Source organism: Corella eumyota, chromosome 7, assembly GCF_963082875.1.
Source record: "Corella eumyota chromosome 7, kaCorEumy4.1, whole genome shotgun sequence".
NCBI classification, from domain to species: Eukaryota; Metazoa; Chordata; class Ascidiacea; order Phlebobranchia; family Corellidae; genus Corella; species Corella eumyota.
In genome coordinates, this window is record NC_137496.1 from 8,076,641 (window position 1) to 8,087,389 (window position 10,749).

At 37.5% G+C, this 10,749-nt stretch overlaps 38 non-coding genes across 38 annotated transcripts; all 38 read right to left on the reverse strand.

The window, feature by feature from the left end:
* Positions 1-68: 68 nt before the first annotated feature.
* Positions 69-187, reverse strand: LOC145762165 (5S ribosomal RNA). The gene has a single exon (XR_014287810.1). It is a non-coding gene; the product is annotated as a 5S ribosomal RNA (ribosomal RNA).
* A 162-nt stretch (positions 188-349) lies between these two features.
* Positions 350-468, reverse strand: LOC145761107 (5S ribosomal RNA). The gene has a single exon (XR_014287081.1). It is a non-coding gene; the product is annotated as a 5S ribosomal RNA (ribosomal RNA).
* Positions 469-636: 168 nt separating this feature from the next.
* Positions 637-755, reverse strand: LOC145762167 (5S ribosomal RNA). The gene has a single exon (XR_014287812.1). It is a non-coding gene; the product is annotated as a 5S ribosomal RNA (ribosomal RNA).
* A 163-nt stretch (positions 756-918) lies between these two features.
* LOC145761219 (5S ribosomal RNA) lies at positions 919-1,037 on the reverse strand. Its single transcript, XR_014287186.1, has one exon. It is a non-coding gene; the product is annotated as a 5S ribosomal RNA (ribosomal RNA).
* Positions 1,038-1,205: 168 nt separating this feature from the next.
* On the reverse strand, positions 1,206-1,324 carry LOC145762168 (5S ribosomal RNA). The gene has a single exon (XR_014287813.1). It is a non-coding gene; the product is annotated as a 5S ribosomal RNA (ribosomal RNA).
* Positions 1,325-1,487: 163 nt separating this feature from the next.
* On the reverse strand, positions 1,488-1,606 carry LOC145761220 (5S ribosomal RNA). Its single transcript, XR_014287187.1, has one exon. It is a non-coding gene; the product is annotated as a 5S ribosomal RNA (ribosomal RNA).
* A 168-nt stretch (positions 1,607-1,774) lies between these two features.
* LOC145761157 (5S ribosomal RNA) lies at positions 1,775-1,893 on the reverse strand. Its single transcript, XR_014287128.1, has one exon. It is a non-coding gene; the product is annotated as a 5S ribosomal RNA (ribosomal RNA).
* A 168-nt stretch (positions 1,894-2,061) lies between these two features.
* LOC145762169 (5S ribosomal RNA) lies at positions 2,062-2,180 on the reverse strand. Its single transcript, XR_014287814.1, has one exon. It is a non-coding gene; the product is annotated as a 5S ribosomal RNA (ribosomal RNA).
* A 168-nt stretch (positions 2,181-2,348) lies between these two features.
* Positions 2,349-2,467, reverse strand: LOC145762170 (5S ribosomal RNA). The gene has a single exon (XR_014287815.1). It is a non-coding gene; the product is annotated as a 5S ribosomal RNA (ribosomal RNA).
* Positions 2,468-2,635: 168 nt separating this feature from the next.
* LOC145762171 (5S ribosomal RNA) lies at positions 2,636-2,754 on the reverse strand. The gene has a single exon (XR_014287816.1). It is a non-coding gene; the product is annotated as a 5S ribosomal RNA (ribosomal RNA).
* A 162-nt stretch (positions 2,755-2,916) lies between these two features.
* On the reverse strand, positions 2,917-3,035 carry LOC145761109 (5S ribosomal RNA). Its single transcript, XR_014287083.1, has one exon. It is a non-coding gene; the product is annotated as a 5S ribosomal RNA (ribosomal RNA).
* A 168-nt stretch (positions 3,036-3,203) lies between these two features.
* Positions 3,204-3,322, reverse strand: LOC145762173 (5S ribosomal RNA). Its single transcript, XR_014287818.1, has one exon. It is a non-coding gene; the product is annotated as a 5S ribosomal RNA (ribosomal RNA).
* A 168-nt stretch (positions 3,323-3,490) lies between these two features.
* LOC145762174 (5S ribosomal RNA) lies at positions 3,491-3,609 on the reverse strand. The gene has a single exon (XR_014287819.1). It is a non-coding gene; the product is annotated as a 5S ribosomal RNA (ribosomal RNA).
* Positions 3,610-3,771: 162 nt separating this feature from the next.
* LOC145761110 (5S ribosomal RNA) lies at positions 3,772-3,890 on the reverse strand. The gene has a single exon (XR_014287084.1). It is a non-coding gene; the product is annotated as a 5S ribosomal RNA (ribosomal RNA).
* Positions 3,891-4,058: 168 nt separating this feature from the next.
* On the reverse strand, positions 4,059-4,177 carry LOC145762175 (5S ribosomal RNA). Its single transcript, XR_014287820.1, has one exon. It is a non-coding gene; the product is annotated as a 5S ribosomal RNA (ribosomal RNA).
* A 163-nt stretch (positions 4,178-4,340) lies between these two features.
* On the reverse strand, positions 4,341-4,459 carry LOC145761221 (5S ribosomal RNA). Its single transcript, XR_014287188.1, has one exon. It is a non-coding gene; the product is annotated as a 5S ribosomal RNA (ribosomal RNA).
* Positions 4,460-4,627: 168 nt separating this feature from the next.
* Positions 4,628-4,746, reverse strand: LOC145762176 (5S ribosomal RNA). Its single transcript, XR_014287821.1, has one exon. It is a non-coding gene; the product is annotated as a 5S ribosomal RNA (ribosomal RNA).
* Positions 4,747-4,914: 168 nt separating this feature from the next.
* On the reverse strand, positions 4,915-5,033 carry LOC145762177 (5S ribosomal RNA). Its single transcript, XR_014287822.1, has one exon. It is a non-coding gene; the product is annotated as a 5S ribosomal RNA (ribosomal RNA).
* Positions 5,034-5,195: 162 nt separating this feature from the next.
* Positions 5,196-5,314, reverse strand: LOC145761111 (5S ribosomal RNA). Its single transcript, XR_014287085.1, has one exon. It is a non-coding gene; the product is annotated as a 5S ribosomal RNA (ribosomal RNA).
* A 168-nt stretch (positions 5,315-5,482) lies between these two features.
* Positions 5,483-5,601, reverse strand: LOC145762178 (5S ribosomal RNA). The gene has a single exon (XR_014287823.1). It is a non-coding gene; the product is annotated as a 5S ribosomal RNA (ribosomal RNA).
* Positions 5,602-5,764: 163 nt separating this feature from the next.
* LOC145761222 (5S ribosomal RNA) lies at positions 5,765-5,883 on the reverse strand. Its single transcript, XR_014287189.1, has one exon. It is a non-coding gene; the product is annotated as a 5S ribosomal RNA (ribosomal RNA).
* A 168-nt stretch (positions 5,884-6,051) lies between these two features.
* LOC145762179 (5S ribosomal RNA) lies at positions 6,052-6,170 on the reverse strand. Its single transcript, XR_014287824.1, has one exon. It is a non-coding gene; the product is annotated as a 5S ribosomal RNA (ribosomal RNA).
* Positions 6,171-6,338: 168 nt separating this feature from the next.
* Positions 6,339-6,457, reverse strand: LOC145762180 (5S ribosomal RNA). The gene has a single exon (XR_014287825.1). It is a non-coding gene; the product is annotated as a 5S ribosomal RNA (ribosomal RNA).
* A 162-nt stretch (positions 6,458-6,619) lies between these two features.
* LOC145761112 (5S ribosomal RNA) lies at positions 6,620-6,738 on the reverse strand. The gene has a single exon (XR_014287086.1). It is a non-coding gene; the product is annotated as a 5S ribosomal RNA (ribosomal RNA).
* Positions 6,739-6,906: 168 nt separating this feature from the next.
* On the reverse strand, positions 6,907-7,025 carry LOC145762181 (5S ribosomal RNA). Its single transcript, XR_014287826.1, has one exon. It is a non-coding gene; the product is annotated as a 5S ribosomal RNA (ribosomal RNA).
* Positions 7,026-7,187: 162 nt separating this feature from the next.
* LOC145762182 (5S ribosomal RNA) lies at positions 7,188-7,306 on the reverse strand. Its single transcript, XR_014287827.1, has one exon. It is a non-coding gene; the product is annotated as a 5S ribosomal RNA (ribosomal RNA).
* Positions 7,307-7,474: 168 nt separating this feature from the next.
* Positions 7,475-7,593, reverse strand: LOC145762184 (5S ribosomal RNA). The gene has a single exon (XR_014287829.1). It is a non-coding gene; the product is annotated as a 5S ribosomal RNA (ribosomal RNA).
* A 168-nt stretch (positions 7,594-7,761) lies between these two features.
* Positions 7,762-7,880, reverse strand: LOC145762186 (5S ribosomal RNA). Its single transcript, XR_014287830.1, has one exon. It is a non-coding gene; the product is annotated as a 5S ribosomal RNA (ribosomal RNA).
* A 168-nt stretch (positions 7,881-8,048) lies between these two features.
* On the reverse strand, positions 8,049-8,167 carry LOC145762187 (5S ribosomal RNA). Its single transcript, XR_014287831.1, has one exon. It is a non-coding gene; the product is annotated as a 5S ribosomal RNA (ribosomal RNA).
* A 162-nt stretch (positions 8,168-8,329) lies between these two features.
* On the reverse strand, positions 8,330-8,448 carry LOC145761113 (5S ribosomal RNA). Its single transcript, XR_014287087.1, has one exon. It is a non-coding gene; the product is annotated as a 5S ribosomal RNA (ribosomal RNA).
* Positions 8,449-8,616: 168 nt separating this feature from the next.
* On the reverse strand, positions 8,617-8,735 carry LOC145762188 (5S ribosomal RNA). The gene has a single exon (XR_014287832.1). It is a non-coding gene; the product is annotated as a 5S ribosomal RNA (ribosomal RNA).
* A 163-nt stretch (positions 8,736-8,898) lies between these two features.
* On the reverse strand, positions 8,899-9,017 carry LOC145762189 (5S ribosomal RNA). The gene has a single exon (XR_014287833.1). It is a non-coding gene; the product is annotated as a 5S ribosomal RNA (ribosomal RNA).
* Positions 9,018-9,180: 163 nt separating this feature from the next.
* On the reverse strand, positions 9,181-9,299 carry LOC145761223 (5S ribosomal RNA). The gene has a single exon (XR_014287190.1). It is a non-coding gene; the product is annotated as a 5S ribosomal RNA (ribosomal RNA).
* Positions 9,300-9,467: 168 nt separating this feature from the next.
* Positions 9,468-9,586, reverse strand: LOC145762190 (5S ribosomal RNA). Its single transcript, XR_014287834.1, has one exon. It is a non-coding gene; the product is annotated as a 5S ribosomal RNA (ribosomal RNA).
* Positions 9,587-9,754: 168 nt separating this feature from the next.
* Positions 9,755-9,873, reverse strand: LOC145762191 (5S ribosomal RNA). The gene has a single exon (XR_014287835.1). It is a non-coding gene; the product is annotated as a 5S ribosomal RNA (ribosomal RNA).
* Positions 9,874-10,035: 162 nt separating this feature from the next.
* LOC145761114 (5S ribosomal RNA) lies at positions 10,036-10,154 on the reverse strand. Its single transcript, XR_014287088.1, has one exon. It is a non-coding gene; the product is annotated as a 5S ribosomal RNA (ribosomal RNA).
* Positions 10,155-10,322: 168 nt separating this feature from the next.
* On the reverse strand, positions 10,323-10,441 carry LOC145762192 (5S ribosomal RNA). Its single transcript, XR_014287836.1, has one exon. It is a non-coding gene; the product is annotated as a 5S ribosomal RNA (ribosomal RNA).
* Positions 10,442-10,603: 162 nt separating this feature from the next.
* Positions 10,604-10,722, reverse strand: LOC145762193 (5S ribosomal RNA). The gene has a single exon (XR_014287837.1). It is a non-coding gene; the product is annotated as a 5S ribosomal RNA (ribosomal RNA).
* Between the last annotated feature and the right edge of the window lie 27 nt (positions 10,723-10,749).

The window sequence follows — 10,749 nt, forward strand, 5'->3', positions numbered from 1 at the left end:
TTCAAAAATTTTGATAAAAAATTACTTCTACATAAAGTACTTTCTAATATGCTATAAAACTTATAAAATGCCTACGACACCCGGTATTCCCAGGCGGTCACCCATCCAAGTACTAACCGGGCCCGACGTTGCTTAACTTCCCAGATCGGACGAGATGGGGTGTACTCAACGTGGTATGGTCGTAGGCAATGTGATGTGCCAACACATTTATCATTAAACGTGTATATTTAAAATAAAATAAATGACTTGCGTCGCCTAGCAATTATATCAAATATATTAATTTTCAAAAATTTCTATAAAAATGACTTATACATAAGGTACTTTCTAATATGCTATAAAACTTATAAAATACCTACGACACCCGGTATTCCCAGGCGGTCACCCATCCAAGTACTAACCGGGCCCGACGTTGCTTAACTTCCCAGATCGGACGAGATGGGGTGTACTCAACGTGGTATGGTCGTAGGCAATGTGATGTGGTGAGCCAACACATTTATCATTAACCGTGTATATTTAAAATAAAATAAATGACTTGCGTCCCTTAGAAGTTATATCAAATATATTAATTTTCAAAAATTTTGATAAAAAATGACTTCTACATAAAGTACTTTCTAATATGCTATAAAACTTATAAAATGCCTACGACACCCGGTATTCCCAGGCGGTCACCCATCCAAGTACTAACCGGGCCCGACGTTGCTTAACTTCCCAGATCGGACGAGATGGGGTGTACTCAACGTGGTATGGTCGTAGGCAATGTGATGTGCCAACACATTTATCATTAAACGTGTATATTTAAAATAAAATAAATGACTTGCGTCCCTTAGCAGTTATATCAAATATATTAATTTTCAAAAATTTGGATAAAAAATGACTTCTACATAAAGTACTTTCTAATATGCTAAAAAACTTATAAAATGCCTTCGACACCCGGTATTCCCAGGCGGTCACCCATCCAAGTACTAACCGGGCCCGACGTTGCTTAACTTCCCAGATCGGACGAGATGGGGTGTACTCAACGTGGTATGGTCGTAGGCAATGTGATGTGGTGAGCCAACACATTTATCATTAACCGTGTATATTTAAAATAAAATAAATGACTTGCGTCCCTTAGAAGTTATATCAAATATATTAATTTTCAAAAATTTTGATAAAAAATGACTTCTACATAAAGTACTTTCTAATATGCTATAAAACTTATAAAATGCCTACGACACCCGGTATTCCCAGGCGGTCACCCATCCAAGTACTAACCGGGCCCGACGTTGCTTAACTTCCCAGATCGGACGAGATGGGGTGTACTCAACGTGGTATGGTCGTAGGCAATGTGATGTGCCAACACATTTATCATTAAACGTGTATATTTAAAATAAAATAAATGACTTGCGTCCCTTAGCAGTTATATCAAATATATTAATTTTCAAAAATTTGGATAAAAAATGACTTCTACATAAAGTACTTTCTAATATGCTAAAAAACTTATAAAATGCCTTCGACACCCGGTATTCCCAGGCGGTCACCCATCCAAGTACTAACCGGGCCCGACGTTGCTTAACTTCCCAGATCGGACGAGATGGGGTGTACTCAACGTGGTATGGTCGTAGGCAATGTGATGTGGTGAGCCAACACATTTATCATTAACCGTGTATATTTAAAATAAAATAAATGACTTGCGTCCCTTAGAAGTTATATCAAATATATTAATTTTCAAAAATTTTGATAAAAAATTACTTCTACATAAAGTACTTTCTAATATGCTATAAAACTTATAAAATGCCTACGACACCCGGTATTCCCAGGCGGTCACCCATCCAAGTACTAACCGGGACCGACGTTGCTTAACTTCCCAGATCGGACGAGATGGGGTGTACTCAACGTGGTATGGTCGTAGGCAATGTGATGTGGTGAGCCAACACATTTATCATTAACCGTGTATATTTAAAATAAAATAAATGACTTGCGTCTCTTAGCAGTTATATCAAATATATTAATTTTCAAAAATTTTGATAAAAAATGACTTCTACATAAGGTACTTTCTAATATGCTAAAAAACTTATAAAATGCCTACGACACCCGGTATTCCCAGGCGGTCACCCATCCAAGTACTAACCGGGCCCGACGTTGCTTAACTTCCCAGATCGGACGAGATGGGGTGTACTCAACGTGGTATGGTCGTAGGCAATGTGATGTGGTGAGCCAACACATTTATCATTAACCGTGTATATTTAAAATAAAATAAATGACTTGCGTCCCTTAGAAGTTATATCAAATATATTAATTTTCAAAAATTTTGATAAAAAATGACTTCTACATAAAGTACTTTCTAATATGCTATAAAACTTATAAAATGCCTACGACACCCGGTATTCCCAGGCGGTCACCCATCCAAGTACTAACCGGGCCCGACGTTGCTTAACTTCCCAGATCGGACGAGATGGGGTGTACTCAACGTGGTATGGTCGTAGGCAATGTGATGTGGTGAGCCAACACATTTATCATTAACCGTGTATATTTAAAATAAAATAAATGACTTGCGTCCCTTAGAAGTTATATCAAATATATTAATTTTCAAAAATTTTGATAAAAAATTACTTCTACATAAAGTACTTTCTAATATGCTATAAAACTTATAAAATGCCTACGACACCCGGTATTCCCAGGCGGTCACCCATCCAAGTACTAACCGGGCCCGACGTTGCTTAACTTCCCAGATCGGACGAGATGGGGTGTACTCAACGTGGTATGGTCGTAGGCAATGTGATGTGCCAACACATTTATCATTAAACGTGTATATTTAAAATAAAATAAATGACTTGCGTCGCCTAGCAATTATATCAAATATATTAATTTTCAAAAATTTCTATAAAAATGACTTATACATAAGGTACTTTCTAATATGCTATAAAACTTATAAAATACCTACGACACCCGGTATTCCCAGGCGGTCACCCATCCAAGTACTAACCGGGCCCGACGTTGCTTAACTTCCCAGATCGGACGAGATGGGGTGTACTCAACGTGGTATGGTCGTAGGCAATGTGATGTGGTGAGCCAACACATTTATCATTAACCGTGTATATTTAAAATAAAATAAATGACTTGCGTCCCTTAGAAGTTATATCAAATATATTAATTTTCAAAAATTTTGATAAAAAATGACTTCTACATAAAGTACTTTCGAATATGCTATAAAACTTATAAAATGCCTACGACACCCGGTATTCCCAGGCGGTCACCCATCCAAGTACTAACCGGGCCCGACGTTGCTTAACTTCCCAGATCGGACGAGATGGGGTGTACTCAACGTGGTATGGTCGTAGGCAATGTGATGTGGTGAGCCAACACATTTATCATTAACCGTGTATATTTAAAATAAAATAAATGACTTGCGTCCCTTAGAAGTTATATCAAATATATTAATTTTCAAAAATTTTGATAAAAAATTACTTCTACATAAAGTACTTTCTAATATGCTATAAAACTTATAAAATGCCTACGACACCCGGTATTCCCAGGCGGTCACCCATCCAAGTACTAACCGGGCCCGACGTTGCTTAACTTCCCAGATCGGACGAGATGGGGTGTACTCAACGTGGTATGGTCGTAGGCAATGTGATGTGCCAACACATTTATCATTAAACGTGTATATTTAAAATAAAATAAATGACTTGCGTCGCCTAGCAATTATATCAAATATATTAATTTTCAAAAATTTCTATAAAAATGACTTATACATAAGGTACTTTCTAATATGCTATAAAACTTATAAAATACCTACGACACCCGGTATTCCCAGGCGGTCACCCATCCAAGTACTAACCGGGCCCGACGTTGCTTAACTTCCCAGATCGGACGAGATGGGGTGTACTCAACGTGGTATGGTCGTAGGCAATGTGATGTGGTGAGCCAACACATTTATCATTAACCGTGTATATTTAAAATAAAATAAATGACTTGCGTCCCTTAGAAGTTATATCAAATATATTAATTTTCAAAAATTTTGATAAAAAATGACTTCTACATAAAGTACTTTCTAATATGCTATAAAACTTATAAAATGCCTACGACACCCGGTATTCCCAGGCGGTCACCCATCCAAGTACTAACCGGGCCCGACGTTGCTTAACTTCCCAGATCGGACGAGATGGGGTGTACTCAACGTGGTATGGTCGTAGGCAATGTGATGTGCCAACACATTTATCATTAAACGTGTATATTTAAAATAAAATAAATGACTTGCGTCCCTTAGCAGTTATATCAAATATATTAATTTTCAAAAATTTGGATAAAAAATGACTTCTACATAAAGTACTTTCTAATATGCTAAAAAACTTATAAAATGCCTTCGACACCCGGTATTCCCAGGCGGTCACCCATCCAAGTACTAACCGGGCCCGACGTTGCTTAACTTCCCAGATCGGACGAGATGGGGTGTACTCAACGTGGTATGGTCGTAGGCAATGTGATGTGGTGAGCCAACACATTTATCATTAACCGTGTATATTTAAAATAAAATAAATGACTTGCGTCCCTTAGAAGTTATATCAAATATATTAATTTTCAAAAATTTTGATAAAAAATGACTTCTACATAAAGTACTTTCTAATATGCTATAAAACTTATAAAATGCCTACGACACCCGGTATTCCCAGGCGGTCACCCATCCAAGTACTAACCGGGCCCGACGTTGCTTAACTTCCCAGATCGGACGAGATGGGGTGTACTCAACGTGGTATGGTCGTAGGCAATGTGATGTGGTGAGCCAACACATTTATCATTAACCGTGTATATTTAAAATAAAATAAATGACTTGCGTCCCTTAGAAGTTATATCAAATATATTAATTTTCAAAAATTTTGATAAAAAATTACTTCTACATAAAGTACTTTCTAATATGCTATAAAACTTATAAAATGCCTACGACACCCGGTATTCCCAGGCGGTCACCCATCCAAGTACTAACCGGGCCCGACGTTGCTTAACTTCCCAGATCGGACGAGATGGGGTGTACTCAACGTGGTATGGTCGTAGGCAATGTGATGTGCCAACACATTTATCATTAAACGTGTATATTTAAAATAAAATAAATGACTTGCGTCGCCTAGCAATTATATCAAATATATTAATTTTCAAAAATTTCTATAAAAATGACTTATACATAAGGTACTTTCTAATATGCTATAAAACTTATAAAATACCTACGACACCCGGTATTCCCAGGCGGTCACCCATCCAAGTACTAACCGGGCCCGACGTTGCTTAACTTCCCAGATCGGACGAGATGGGGTGTACTCAACGTGGTATGGTCGTAGGCAATGTGATGTGGTGAGCCAACACATTTATCATTAACCGTGTATATTTAAAATAAAATAAATGACTTGCGTCCCTTAGAAGTTATATCAAATATATTAATTTTCAAAAATTTTGATAAAAAATGACTTCTACATAAAGTACTTTCTAATATGCTATAAAACTTATAAAATGCCTACGACACCCGGTATTCCCAGGCGGTCACCCATCCAAGTACTAACCGGGCCCGACGTTGCTTAACTTCCCAGATCGGACGAGATGGGGTGTACTCAACGTGGTATGGTCGTAGGCAATGTGATGTGCCAACACATTTATCATTAAACGTGTATATTTAAAATAAAATAAATGACTTGCGTCCCTTAGCAGTTATATCAAATATATTAATTTTCAAAAATTTGGATAAAAAATGACTTCTACATAAAGTACTTTCTAATATGCTAAAAAACTTATAAAATGCCTTCGACACCCGGTATTCCCAGGCGGTCACCCATCCAAGTACTAACCGGGCCCGACGTTGCTTAACTTCCCAGATCGGACGAGATGGGGTGTACTCAACGTGGTATGGTCGTAGGCAATGTGATGTGGTGAGCCAACACATTTATCATTAACCGTGTATATTTAAAATAAAATAAATGACTTGCGTCCCTTAGAAGTTATATCAAATATATTAATTTTCAAAAATTTTGATAAAAAATGACTTCTACATAAAGTACTTTCTAATATGCTATAAAACTTATAAAATGCCTACGACACCCGGTATTCCCAGGCGGTCACCCATCCAAGTACTAACCGGGCCCGACGTTGCTTAACTTCCCAGATCGGACGAGATGGGGTGTACTCAACGTGGTATGGTCGTAGGCAATGTGATGTGGTGAGCCAACACATTTATCATTAACCGTGTATATTTAAAATAAAATAAATGACTTGCGTCCCTTAGAAGTTATATCAAATATATTAATTTTCAAAAATTTTGATAAAAAATTACTTCTACATAAAGTACTTTCTAATATGCTATAAAACTTATAAAATGCCTACGACACCCGGTATTCCCAGGCGGTCACCCATCCAAGTACTAACCGGGCCCGACGTTGCTTAACTTCCCAGATCGGACGAGATGGGGTGTACTCAACGTGGTATGGTCGTAGGCAATGTGATGTGCCAACACATTTATCATTAAACGTGTATATTTAAAATAAAATAAATGACTTGCGTCGCCTAGCAATTATATCAAATATATTAATTTTCAAAAATTTCTATAAAAATGACTTATACATAAGGTACTTTCTAATATGCTATAAAACTTATAAAATACCTACGACACCCGGTATTCCCAGGCGGTCACCCATCCAAGTACTAACCGGGCCCGACGTTGCTTAACTTCCCAGATCGGACGAGATGGGGTGTACTCAACGTGGTATGGTCGTAGGCAATGTGATGTGGTGAGCCAACACATTTATCATTAACCGTGTATATTTAAAATAAAATAAATGACTTGCGTCCCTTAGAAGTTATATCAAATATATTAATTTTCAAAAATTTTGATAAAAAATGACTTCTACATAAAGTACTTTCTAATATGCTATAAAACTTATAAAATGCCTACGACACCCGGTATTCCCAGGCGGTCACCCATCCAAGTACTAACCGGGCCCGACGTTGCTTAACTTCCCAGATCGGACGAGATGGGGTGTACTCAACGTGGTATGGTCGTAGGCAATGTGATGTGCCAACACATTTATCATTAAACGTGTATATTTAAAATAAAATAAATGACTTGCGTCGCCTAGCAATTATATCAAATATATTAATTTTCAAAAATTTCTATAAAAATGACTTATACATAAGGTACTTTCTAATATGCTATAAAACTTATAAAATGCCTACGACACCCGGTATTCCCAGGCGGTCACCCATCCAAGTACTAACCGGGCCCGACGTTGCTTAACTTCCCAGATCGGACGAGATGGGGTGTACTCAACGTGGTATGGTCGTAGGCAATGTGATGTGGTGAGCCAACACATTTATCATTAACCGTGTATATTTAAAATAAAATAAATGACTTGCGTCCCTTAGAAGTTATATCAAATATATTAATTTTCAAAAATTTTGATAAAAAATGACTTCTACATAAAGTACTTTCTAATATGCTATAAAACTTATAAAATGCCTACGACACCCGGTATTCCCAGGCGGTCACCCATCCAAGTACTAACCGGGCCCGACGTTGCTTAACTTCCCAGATCGGACGAGATGGGGTGTACTCAACGTGGTATGGTCGTAGGCAATGTGATGTGGTGAGCCAACACATTTATCATTAACCGTGTATATTTAAAATAAAATAAATGACTTGCGTCCCTTAGAAGTTATATCAAATATATTAATTTTCAAAAATTTTGATAAAAAATGACTTCTACATAAAGTACTTTCGAATATGCTATAAAACTTATAAAATGCCTACGACACCCGGTATTCCCAGGCGGTCACCCATCCAAGTACTAACCGGGCCCGACGTTGCTTAACTTCCCAGATCGGACGAGATGGGGTGTACTCAACGTGGTATGGTCGTAGGCAATGTGATGTGGTGAGCCAACACATTTATCATTAACCGTGTATATTTAAAATAAAATAAATGACTTGCGTCCCTTAGAAGTTATATCAAATATATTAATTTTCAAAAATTTTGATAAAAAATTACTTCTACATAAAGTACTTTCTAATATGCTATAAAACTTATAAAATGCCTACGACACCCGGTATTCCCAGGCGGTCACCCATCCAAGTACTAACCGGGCCCGACGTTGCTTAACTTCCCAGATCGGACGAGATGGGGTGTACTCAACGTGGTATGGTCGTAGGCAATGTGATGTGCCAACACATTTATCATTAAACGTGTATATTTAAAATAAAATAAATGACTTGCGTCGCCTAGCAATTATATCAAATATATTAATTTTCAAAAATTTCTATAAAAATGACTTATACATAAGGTACTTTCTAATATGCTATAAAACTTATAAAATACCTACGACACCCGGTATTCCCAGGCGGTCACCCATCCAAGTACTAACCGGGCCCGACGTTGCTTAACTTCCCAGATCGGACGAGATGGGGTGTACTCAACGTGGTATGGTCGTAGGCAATGTGATGTGGTGAGCCAACACATTTATCATTAACCGTGTATATTTAAAATAAAATAAATGACTTGCGTCCCTTAGAAGTTATATCAAATATATTAATTTTCAAAAATTTTGATAAAAAATGACTTCTACATAAAGTACTTTCTAATATGCTATAAAACTTATAAAATGCCTACGACACCCGGTATTCCCAGGCGGTCACCCATCCAAGTACTAACCGGGCCCGACGTTGCTTAACTTCCCAGATCGGACGAGATGGGGTGTACTCAACGTGGTATGGTCGTAGGCAATGTGATGTGCCAACACATTTATCATTAAACGTGTATATTTAAAATAAAATAAATGACTTGCGTCCCTTAGCAGTTATATCAAATATATTAATTTTCAAAAATTTTGATAAAAAATGACTTCTACATAAAGTACTTTCTAATATGCTATAAAACTTATAAAATGCCTACGACACCCGGTATTCCCAGGCGGTCACCCATCCAAGTACTAACCGGGCCCGACGTTGCTTAACTTCCCAGATCGGACGAGATGGGGTGTACTCAACGTGGTATGGTCGTAGGCAATGTGATGTGCCAACACATTTATCATTAAACGTGTATATTTAAAATAAAATAAATGACTTGCGTCCCTTAGCAGTTATATCAAATATATTAATTTTCAAAAATTTGGATAAAAAATGACTTCTACATAAAGTACTTTCTAATATGCTAAAAAACTTATAAAATGCCTTCGACACCCGGTATTCCCAGGCGGTCACCCATCCAAGTACTAACCGGGCCCGACGTTGCTTAACTTCCCAGATCGGACGAGATGGGGTGTACTCAACGTGGTATGGTCGTAGGCAATGTGATGTGGTGAGCCAACACATTTATCATTAACCGTGTATATTTAAAATAAAATAAATGACTTGCGTCCCTTAGAAGTTATATCAAATATATTAATTTTCAAAAATTTTGATAAAAAATGACTTCTACATAAAGTACTTTCTAATATGCTATAAAACTTATAAAATGCCTACGACACCCGGTATTCCCAGGCGGTCACCCATCCAAGTACTAACCGGGCCCGACGTTGCTTAACTTCCCAGATCGGACGAGATGGGGTGTACTCAACGTGGTATGGTCGTAGGCAATGTGATGTGGTGAGCCAACACATTTATCATTAACCGTGTATATTTAAAATAAAATAAATGACTTGCGTCCCTTAGAAGTTATATCAAATATATTAATTTTCAAAAATTTTGATAAAAAATTACTTCTACATAAAGTACTTTCTAATATGCTATAAAACTTATAAAATGCCTACGACACCCGGTATTCCCAGGCGGTCACCCATCCAAGTACTAACCGGGCCCGACGTTGCTTAACTTCCCAGATCGGACGAGATGGGGTGTACTCAACGTGGTATGGTCGTAGGCAATGTGATGTGCCAACACATTTATCATTAAACGTGTATATTTAAAATAAAATAAATGACTTGCGTCGCCTAGCAATTATATCAAATATATTAATTTTCAAAAATTTCTATAAAAATGACTTATACATAAGGTACTTTCTAATATGCTATAAAACTTATAAAATACCTACGACACCCGGTATTCCCAGGCGGTCACCCATCCAAGTACTAACCGGGCCCGACGTTGCTTAACTTCCCAGATCGGACGAGATGGGGTGTACTCAACGTGGTATGGTCGTAGGCAATGTGATGTGGTGAGCCAACACATTTATCATTAACCGTGTATATTTAAAATAAAATAAATGACTTGCGTCCCTTAGAAGTTATATCAAATATATTAATTTTCAAAAATTTTGATAAAAAATGACTTCTACATAAAGTACTTTCTAATATGCTATAAAACTTATAAAATGCCTACGACACCCGGTATTCCCAGGCGGTCACCCATCCAAGTACTAACCGGGCCCGACGTTGCTTAACTTCCCAGATCGGACGAGATGGGGTGTACTCAACGTGGTATGGTCGTAGGCAATGTGATGTGCCAACACATTTATCATTAAACGTGTATATTTAAAATAAAATAAATGACTTGCGTCGCCTAGCAATTATATCAAATATATTAATTTTCAAAAATTTCTATAAAAATGACTTATACATAAGGTACTTTCTAATATGCTATAAAACTTATAAAATGCCTACGACACCCGGTATTCCCAGGCGGTCACCCATCCAAGTACTAACCGGGCCCGACGTTGCTTAACTTCCCAGATCGGACGAGATGGGGTGTACTCAACGTGGTATGGTCGTAGGCAATGTGATGTGGTGAGCCAACACATTT